This window comes from Monopterus albus, unplaced genomic scaffold (assembly GCF_001952655.1).
Source record: "Monopterus albus unplaced genomic scaffold, M_albus_1.0 scaffold17.1, whole genome shotgun sequence".
NCBI lineage: Eukaryota > Metazoa > Chordata > Actinopteri > Synbranchiformes > Synbranchidae > Monopterus > Monopterus albus.
In genome coordinates, this window is record NW_018127897.1 from 3,908,792 (window position 1) to 3,919,505 (window position 10,714).

Sequence of the window (10,714 nt, forward strand, 5' to 3'; positions counted from 1 at the left end):
CAGTGTAAATAAGGCAGTATTTAGAAATACTACTGATTGATTTCTTACAAATAAGACTATGGGATCAGACTACCACAGAAAGCATTTATGTTCTTTCAGATCATTTGTATGTTATTCATTATTTCATTCCATGTGCTAGGTCAATAATATGATTATTTTTAGATTTTTGATGAATACAGTCTTAAAATGGACAGGATTATTTAACAGCATCTTGGAACTTAAGTGTTCACAGATGTGAACACTTGCATGTAGATGAGCTATAACACAAATCTAAATAGGCAGTAAAATAACAAATCTAAGGCACTTTAAAGCAGCAAGTAAAGGAAGCAAATAAGAATACAACAAGAACACAATCTGATGAATTTTGAAGGCTTTTCGGCTTGACACAATTCCCTGGCAAAAAGATAAACAACCCCCTCACGGCACACTCATCAGTTCCATCCCTCTCACTGCTCATTGGTCATCCAACTCTGGCATCTGGTGTTACTCATTATCAATAGTTTTGGGACCCAGAGTTTGCCCAGAGCAAGCAGTTGCCAATTATATAGCACCCACAGAATATGACTACTACTACTCAAAGTTTTATACCAGATACATGGGTGAAAGTGAAATGTTCTGCCGTGTGAAGAACAGCATTCATGTGTCACTGCTTAAATGCTATAAACCTCCAGATGCTCTCAACATCTGGCCTGCTGGATCTTTGTTACTCCAAATGTATTTGTTTGTTCACACTTAATTCACTGTCATCTTTTACTGACCATTCTGTTACTTGTTATCTGTGGACTGATTTGTAAGCTGTGGAAATCAAGTAGTGAATGATTCATTACATTCTGACACAAACTGTGCCCCAAGGTCCTATATTGCCTTAAATAATGTTCCTCAAACTTGCAATGGCATACATCTGAAGTGCTCTAAATTGCTCCTTTGGCCTAGCTGCCCTTTAATTGATTAGGATAGATGGGCATGAGCAACAATTTAAGAAATTACACTCGCCAGAAATAATCCAGGATTCTGCCTTCAGAGCAAACTGTGTTATTCTTTGGTATTGACTGGTACACAGCATACAAAAGTCTTCAATTTCATCACAGGTCAAAGCCTCAGAGGTTCACAGTGTTTTCACTGTGGTCAGTAGCCTAAGTGTTCTGGTAGAATGGTGATTTATCAAAGAGATGCAGCAGTAAAGAAAGATTTGTATCAAAAAAATGAGGCAGAAGCTTTTATCATTACAATATGTAAAAAAAATGCATTTGTACAATACTGAAAATTTGACAATAGTCCTGCAAAAGTCCACATGGTTGACACATCTCACTACAAAAAAGCAAACTGTGCATAGAAGCATCACATAATTAGATATGAGCAAGACAAGAGGGCCTCTAATACAGCTTCAGCATGGACACAACACCCACATAATATGATAGTGATAGCACTTGAAGCACTACACATAGAGGTAAAAAACCCTCTGGTTTCAGAGCTCTACTTGTAATAATCTGCAGCACAAAAAAAACTCCCTGAGGTTTGCTGTTCAGCTGAAGATGAATGCATTTGTGCTGTGCCTCATTTGAGGATTCCAGTGATGATGCACTAAGCGGGAGTTAGGCCCTGAGCAGTTGACAGGCACTGCACTATACGTGGGCCACCAATCCCCCAGCTGAGTACCAGAGTATCAGGGTGTGAACAAATAGCATTAGGCCAAGTGTGAAGATGTATGGGATAGGTAAAACATAGGCTCTTTATGCCAATTAGCTGCAAATACTAAGGCAAATGGCTCAAGATAATAATTCAAGATACAGATTCTGTGATTGCAAAGTCATCTGACTTTGCTTTGGTTAATAAACTGCATTGTTGTCTGTGAAGTACAGTGTTTTAATGCTGTTTATCTTTCCTTTTTTGTTGTTGCATGGCCCCATTTTCTTCTAACTTCTGATATTTTTCTATGGCCTCTTTTGTCAGAGAAGAAAATAAACAGCCTCTTAGGCTCTTTGCTCTCTGTTTTAGAGCACTTATACAGTAGGTGACATGCTTGGGGATGGCTTTATTTGGATTAGGAAGATTCATGTTTGTGTCAGGACCACAGGATGACCTGTCTCTTGCAGAGAAGTGTAAATGATGACTTCACTTGTTCAGCAGTCGCATCTTTGACTCCAGTATGTGTTGTGTTCTGCCTGGCACCCAGCTACCGATCTGCTATAGTTCAGGAGGAGATGGGATGAAATTGAACATTAAATATAATTTTCTGCTTGTATCACAGACTGAGACATTTTTTTTTGTATGTAGGTACTTTTATCTGATGGCTATATGAGCTTATATTTTGTGGTAAAAGTTGCTTAAAAAAAGAAATTGAATTATGCAATCCAATTGTGCTGACTAAAGAAAAACATATGCTACTTTATGTTAAACCATGACTCCTCTGGACTTTATCCTTTTGAAACTTTGCACTAAATTCAAATATTGCATTTTACTTGAAGCATTGGTTTGGAATTCCCTCACTGATCCTTGTTCTTTCTGTTGTGTGGTGGTAAATTGAGCAGTTACATTGTTAAAGGAAATCCTCTTTAATCCAGAAAAAGAGTTTAGATGAGTAATAAGTGATTCCTGCACTGAAATGGGAGAATGGTGCACTTCACTACTTCCATCTCCATTAACAGTAATGATTGATAATGTGACTCAAAACACATTATTTCCTCAGTGGGTTGTAACGACTTTGTGTGTGTAGGTGTGTGTATGCTATGTTCTCTTCACTCAAGTGTGTTACCTGTTAACGCACCATTGTATCAATTGTTCTGAAAGTAGCCTTTTACAGACTGTGAATTATATTCTCTCAAACATCCCTCTAAAGAGCATTCAGTGAACATAGCTCATCTTCTACATTGTCTCTAAGAATATATTGTGGCAAGTTATACAAAAAATAATAATAATTCCCCACTTGCCCGCCACTTTAGGTCGGTCTTATATTCCTTCCTTCAAGCTCGGCTCGGGTCCTCTACCAGAGGCCTGGGAGCTTGAGGGTCCTGCACAGTATCTTAGCTGTTCCTAGGACTGCACTCTTCTGGACAGAGATCTTGGATGTTGTTCCTGGGATCTGTTGGAGCCACTCTGGGGTCACAGCCCCCAATGTTCCTATTACCACGGGGACGGTCATCTTCTTCTGTTTGTCCACCACTACTATGTCCGGTTGGTTGGCCATTACCAGTTTGTCAGTTTGTATCTTGAAGTCCCACAGGATCTTAGCTTGGTCATTCTCAACCACCTTTGGAGGTGTATCCCATTTTGACTTTGGGACTTCCAGCCTGTACTCGGCACAGATGTTTCTGTACACTATGCCAGCCACTTGGTTATGGTGTTCTATGTATGCCCTGCCTGCTAGCATCTTGCACCCTGCTGTTATGTGCTGTTATGTGCTGGATTGTCTCAGGGGCATCTTTGCACCTGGGGTCCTGCCTGCCTCTGTCGATCTTGTACTTCAGCCACTTCTTCTATCTGACAGTGGTACATACCGTGCAGGGGTTTGTCCTTCCATGAAGGTTCCTGCTCTTCTTTCCCTTGTTACTCTGGTTTCTGCTGCCTGAGGTGTTCACTAAGCACGTCATCACTCGGGGCTATCTTCCTGATGTATTCATGGATCTTTGTTGTTTCATCCTGGATAGTGGCTCTCAGTTTGCAAATGCATAATTGCACATTGACTGTTGACTACTGCGCATGCTGCTCCCATGCAGCATACATACATACATACATTTATTATATTCTTATATATTTTATTATATTGCTGCATTTGCTGCTTAAAGTGCCTTAGATTTTGTGTTACTTATTCATCTACTATATATTTCATTTGTATTGTGTGGCATTCATGTGGACAGCAAAGTAAGAATTTCATTGTACAGGGAAACATGTTTCCTAACTGTGCATATGACAAATAAACACTTTGACCTTCACCTTGACACTCACTAATCCTCGGCCTCCTTCCTTCCACTTAGTGTACAGTTTCAGGATACTGGATTTGGGGCGGCTGTGGCTTAGGAGGTCGAGGGGGTCGTTTCCTAACTGGAGGATTAGCAGGTTGATTCCCGGCTTGTCCAGTAAACATGTCAAAGTGTCCTTGAGCAAAACACTGAACCCTCAGTTGCTCCTGGTGACAATACCGGTGTGTGAATGTGTGAGCGTTTGGGAGTGCGAATGGGTGGATGGCCAAGTAGTGTAGCAGTTTTGAGTGTGCTATAAAGCGTAGAAAAGTGCTATACAAGTATAAGACCATTTACCCGCCATGCATTGTAAGGAGCTTCCTTGTCTTGATGTCAGTGGCCTCTATCTCCTCCTTCGGCCAGCCTATTATGCCAGCGGGGTACCTGATGACCATCAGGGCGTAGGTGTTAATTGCCCAGACTTTGTTCTTTCCATTCAGCTGACTTCTCAGGATTTACCTTACTCTCTGCAGGTACTTGGTGGTTGCTTTCCTTGCGGCCTCTTCAAGGTTCCCATTTGCCTGCGGGATCCCAAGGTACTTGTAGCTGTCCTCAACATCTGCTATGTTGCCTTCTGGTAGTACAATCCCCTCAGTTCTACCTTTCCTCTCCTTGTTACCTTTCGACCACACTTATCCAGTCCGAATGAAAACTGATAGCAACTGGATAGCTCAGTGGTTGACAGTGCCAGCTTTGGTACAGAAGCTTGGGGGTTTGATCCCCGATTAGGGTGTGGTTAATATCCAGCATGGCCCCCAGGCAAGGTCTTTAATGCTAACTGCTTACCTCAGTGGTAATGAGAGTTGGAAACATAAGACAAGGTCTGTGTCAAATGCTGAGGAACCAGGGCAATTTGATGAGAAGTGGACTATTGGAACAAGAGCAAGACATTTATGGACAAGAGATGAGAACTTGGAATATATGAGATACTTTTGGGTTACAGCACAGCACTGCGTCAAGGATGCACAGAAGTGTTCACTCCCAGCAAGTCAGCCTGTGGCCCAACACAGAAGAAGGGAACTGAGAGCTTCCGCTGTCTGAAGCTGAAGTCATAACTTAATCACTACAACACTGGGACTCAAACTAAGTTACATTAGTAATGAGTGTACCTTAAGATAAACATGATTCAGTAATGTGAACATTTATTATCATGTTAGCCAAAGGACTTGTTCTCTAAACAAAGTTCACCACAAGATGTGATGAAAAGGAGAGGAGAGCAGGCAACAAAGACAGAGAAGGAGGAGATGAGGAAATGAAAGAAGACTAGGGGAGAGAAGAAACGATTGTGATGAACAGACAGAAGAGACAGGGAGACTGCCACAGTTATAATTAGACCTTGTGGTATGTTTTTATTCTGTGTTCATGTGCAGTAAATTACAGTGTAGTAACAAAGCCTTTCACTCAGTAAACTAACATGTTGTTATATGATGTATATCTGTCATATCTAATGATATATGTGCAAACCCCCAGAAACCATCATCCCATGCCACTCTGCCAAACCTCTTGACAGCCCATGTAAAATTTTTTAGATCCAGCACTGCATATCAGACATCAGACAGCTGTCAGTAGAAGAACGATAAAGTCTTGGGGATATTTATGATAATGACAGTCCCTTTTATTGGCCAAGTATGTTACACACACAAGGAATTTGTCTCCAGTACAGAAATGAGGCAGCCATCTGCAGCAGCAACTCACACACACACACCGATGGCAGTGTTGTTCCTGCAAAGCCATCGAGAGCAACTTGGGGTTCAGTGTCTTGCCCAAGGACAGTTTTACATGTGGACTGGAGAGAATGGGAATCGAACTGCTGACCTTGGGGGACTCTGCTTTACCTCCTGAGCCACAGCCGCCCTGGTTTATTGTTCTCTATGATTTCTGTTCACAAGACTTCATCAGAAAGGATACAGGCATTCTATATCTGAGCTACAGGAAACTAAGATCAGCTCTCTGTCTTCTTTTTGGGAAATGTATCAGTGTGGAATGTTTCCTATCAGGCTGAAAACTTTTCTTATACTGTAGTGAACACAAAGGATGAACTCTCTATGTGTGCAGGTTCACATATACTTACAGAGAATCTCACCATATTTCAGCTGAATGTTGAATATTTAAGGCAGTGAAAGTCTGGCATAAGTGCCAGCAGACCTTGAATATCTCTGGTGAATATTAAGTTAAACACAGCCACAGAGCAACACGTGCTCACTGCCAAAAGGGGCACTCTCATAAGGCACTGCAACAGCCATCTGCCAGACAAGGACAGTGTCTCTGCATATTACCTTAAATCACATTGTTTGTGATCATAGAAATATACGGAAACTAAGAAGCAGCAGCCTAAAATAAATAAATTAAAAAACACGTTATCTACCATTAAAAATATTATTTGCATAAGACGAGGAAAAGCAGATGTTTTAAAACAGATCAGTTAATATACATTTTTATTTTACAAAAAGTTACATTTTTGCTAGATATTTACAATAGTTTTAAAATATAGTTCCATGAAAATGAAATACCATTTATGAGCTTTCCCTTTTCACCTTCTACACCCAGGTCCACCTCCTAGTGACCTTTTCACTCTGTAAATGGCTTAGAGAAAATGCACATCAGGGTTTTCTACTGGCAAGACCTTGTAACACTTGCTTTTTTTCCAGTCAGCAGCATTTTCCCCATGCCACAACAGGTTGGGGAGTGGCTTGTGACACAAACCCCAAACTGTTTAATGAACCCAAAGGATCCACCGGGCATGTTGAAAGCACTGGCACTCAAGTCAGCCCCTGGCCCTATCTGAGAGCTTTATCTTAGCTCTTTCTAATGTACCCTGGGGCTCAGACTATATGACTGACCTGGTCCAAATGAAACCACTTTATCCTTTCAACTCTCCCCATGGAACCACAACAACAAATCCAGTCTGGAAAGTCATGGCTCTTGAGTCTCCTAAGCTTTTTGTGACCACTAACACTGTAGGCAGTGCAGGTATTTATATTTTTACTGCAATATTGGTTTTCTTTCTTTGTCACTAGTATATGGTTAATTGCTTTGATAGCATGGTAAACAGTTGAAGATGCATTTTCAGCAAAAACATCACCAGTTTCTCTCTGTGGTGAGTCGACAGCAGCTGCAAGTTGGTGCAAGCACTGCTGCTCCCACCTTGTGCAGCCAGCCACACCCAGCAAAATGCCTGCAGCTGATTTTCACTGTATAACCTCAAGGGAGTGTGGATGCATGGTAGATTTAACAAAGTTCCCACTGCAGTATGAATGAGATTTACAAAGTTTATGTCACCAGAGCAGTAAATGGATTGCGTATTAATTAGAACTAAGTGTGTGGATCCAGCTCAGAGGGTGCACTTAGCAATTGTGTTACCTGCTCTTTGATCATATGCAATAAACAGCACACTGGTTTTTGTTTTTGGAAACATGCTGGATATATATGGCACTGTCATAGTGGAGTATTGTGCACTATCATGCACATAACATCTATTTTCCTGGTGTGGAGGCATAATGGGTGAACTACAAACACCATACTACAAGCCATCATGCAATGACTTAGGAGGTCTTTATGAGAAAGGTGTGAGAATCAATTCTTGATCCATGCCATTTGGGAGCAGACTATGAAGTCTATAAATCCACTTTGCTTCAAGTTTTAATAATACATTATCTATATTACTTCTCCTACATCTTGGTTGTATAATATCAGTACCAATGCACCTTAGATCTTTTTGTCTGAGGTTATTTTCCATATAATGATGTGCTACTAGTGAACTCACATCATACTGTACCTCTTAATGGAACTCCATGGTCATTCAGTGGGATTCTCAGTTTTCTTGGCATTTTCCCAACATAAGGGAGGTTATCCATTATTTGGATGTCCTACTGTACGCATGTCTTATTAGTGTAGACACAAGTTAATTGTGTAGTTCAGACTATGTATCTACAAGCTATACACTTTCAATGCGGTCAACACCCTGGAATAAAAACACATATTTTGCTTCTTTGAATTTCCACCTTCATAAGTCAGTCCTTCAAATTTTGTGCCCTCATATGTACAAACCGTGGGATCTTCAGTTTATCAAATTGAAGTGTATGACAGTATTTACTGTAGAGACATACATAATCTCTCTAATTGTATCCAACATATCAGCTGATGCTTTGATTAACACATTTTATCACTGTAGATTCTCTTAAGTCTTCAAAGTTGGCTAAATGGTGAGCTCTTTTTAAAAGAAGCATCAAAATAACTGGAAGTCAGTAACAAATAATTTTTCTCATTTGGTTCTCTAAATATTGTTGGTAGTTTTCCTGTTAGTTTTCTTTTTCATTTAGCCAAAGCTTCTGCATACCAATGGATAACAAAGAATAAAGTTCAAACAAATTGGATGTGGGGACAAACAAAAGAAGTTCATAATGATCACTATTTGCTAACAACTCACTCATGTTATTGGCATAAGCTGCAGTATCCCTCAAAGCACACCACCTCTTTTAGTACATTTTTACTAGTTACACACATTTTCATTTAACTAATCTAAAGATGACTTTTCCTGCTCGTACAGGTCTCTAGTTTTAGGTACTCTGTTTTAGTCCGATTTATCTCATTTCAATGAACATTCCTTTGTCTGTCTGAATTGTTTACTGCCTGTTTATGCTGCTTATTTTGCATTGTTTGCACTGTTTGTTGCTGTTAACCTACTGTAACATGTGACACCTATACTACCAATGTTGTGATGTGGCTAAAAAAAACTCTTTAAGCTATCTGACATCAATATTTTGGGAAGTCAAACATCAAGCAAGTACAAGATGACATTTTCACTTGATGCTAAGAGCATTTCACAGCATATTTAACTCAGAGCAGGTGATGCCCACTAAACATGCCATGCTTTGACTATTATCTTGGCTATTCAGATTTTTTTGCTCATTACAGTGTGATACAGCTGGACGTTTTTACATGTGGCCATAGGAGAGTAAACACACTGCATCTTTTTGAAGCATGGCTGCTAAGGTAACATCATCATCTCCCTCACTGTCTAATCTGTAAGAAATATTAGTAGATATAGGGGCTGCTGTACTAAGCTCTCAAGTCTGAGAGTTTCTTTTGCCTGCTGATAAGAGATACAATCTTTTTTTAAGCCTGCGGGCGGTCTGTTCATTCTGTACTCAGTGCAACATCCCGCTTGCCCCCATTCTATTAGTTACCTTCCTGAGAGGCAGAGCAGCAGCTGTCCTCAGCCAGTCATCCATCATTGTGTCCTCTGGGTGTGGGCACAGGAAAAGAGCAATGAGCAGCAAGCCTATCTATCAGCCTCCAGTAGCTGTGAGGCAAAGTTGGAGTTGGTAATGAATTTAGTCTATGAACAGCAGGTTTCACTAAAACTCACTTTAAATAGTTTCACTTTAATTTTTAATGTGTTACTTTTGTTCATTCACCACTTCTTAAAATGCTCTGCACAGTTTTCCGATGTTTTATTTATGTGAACTAATTTTCAAACCTGGTGTCATTATGTCTCTGGATGAAGCACAGCTGATGCTGTCAGTCAGCTATAAATCAACCACACATGCCAAGCTTTTAGAAGCATTTTCTAATTCATTTGATGTCTTCATTTTAGTCCAAAAATTAAAAATTACATTTACATTAAACTACTGACTGTGCTTTTCACTGCATTTCAGTCACCCATTTGTTCAGTCCTGTTGTAGTTGAAATGTGCTCTGACAGTGCCAACATACACTGTGGTGCTGGGGTTTGGTTCAGGAGCTGGCTTCACCACAACATTATCACCCTTTACAGCAACAGGAGACTATATCACTCAGACACATGGAAGCTTTAGTTTAAAAAAATAACTGTTTCAGAAATAAGTATTGCTGTTATATAATAATTCTTTAGCAGACTTTTATTAACTTTTGCAATTCAAAAGTATCCTAGCAAACAAAGAGATGTCATAGTTATGTTTAATTGAGGCCAGAGTCATATTTTGAAAAAGTGGTCCACTTGAGTAGCCAGAATGAATGTTTTTGCAACATCTTCTGCACATTTATTTTGGATATCCAACAGATATCTTCACAAGGTTCAAAATAAAAGTTTCCATAGTGTCTTTTTTGGATGCCTTCTGTACATTCTGACATCTATTATACATCTTCAGCCAGTGTTACAGAGGTGTGGTGGTGAACCTCAAATTCACAAATTCCTTCAGGGAGGGTTTTGTAACCATGCCCCCCAGAATTCATTCATATGTATTAACAACAAAGTATTTACAACAATACTAGTGATTGGGGTAAGGCTGTCACAACAACAGCATACATTTGTAAAATAACTAGCAAGTTAGCTGAATGTCCATGGAATTGTTATTTAGTAAATTAGCTAATGTGAGACAAGCAATCCCAGCAAATACTGTCCTCACTGCAAAGTGAAGACTTAGCTTGGATATCCTGCAGAGTTTCAGTATCTGGACATCTTTTTGGGGACCTACACTGAACATCAGCAGACATCCAAATCAGACTCAAAACACTGGCATATGTTTTGGACCTACTGTGGAAGTCGTGAGACATTCGAAATTAGTTAAATGTCTGCACATCTAAACCACCAACACCCAGCATTGATTCCATATCTGCACAATTTTTAGGGACCTACGCTGGAGGTCAGGTCTATGTCAGTGTTTGAGTCGCACAAACTTTCATTTTGAACCTTGTGAAGACATCTGTTGGACATCCAAATCGAACATACAGAAGATGTCCCCCCCAAAAAAAGTCAGACAAACTTTCATTCTGGCTGCT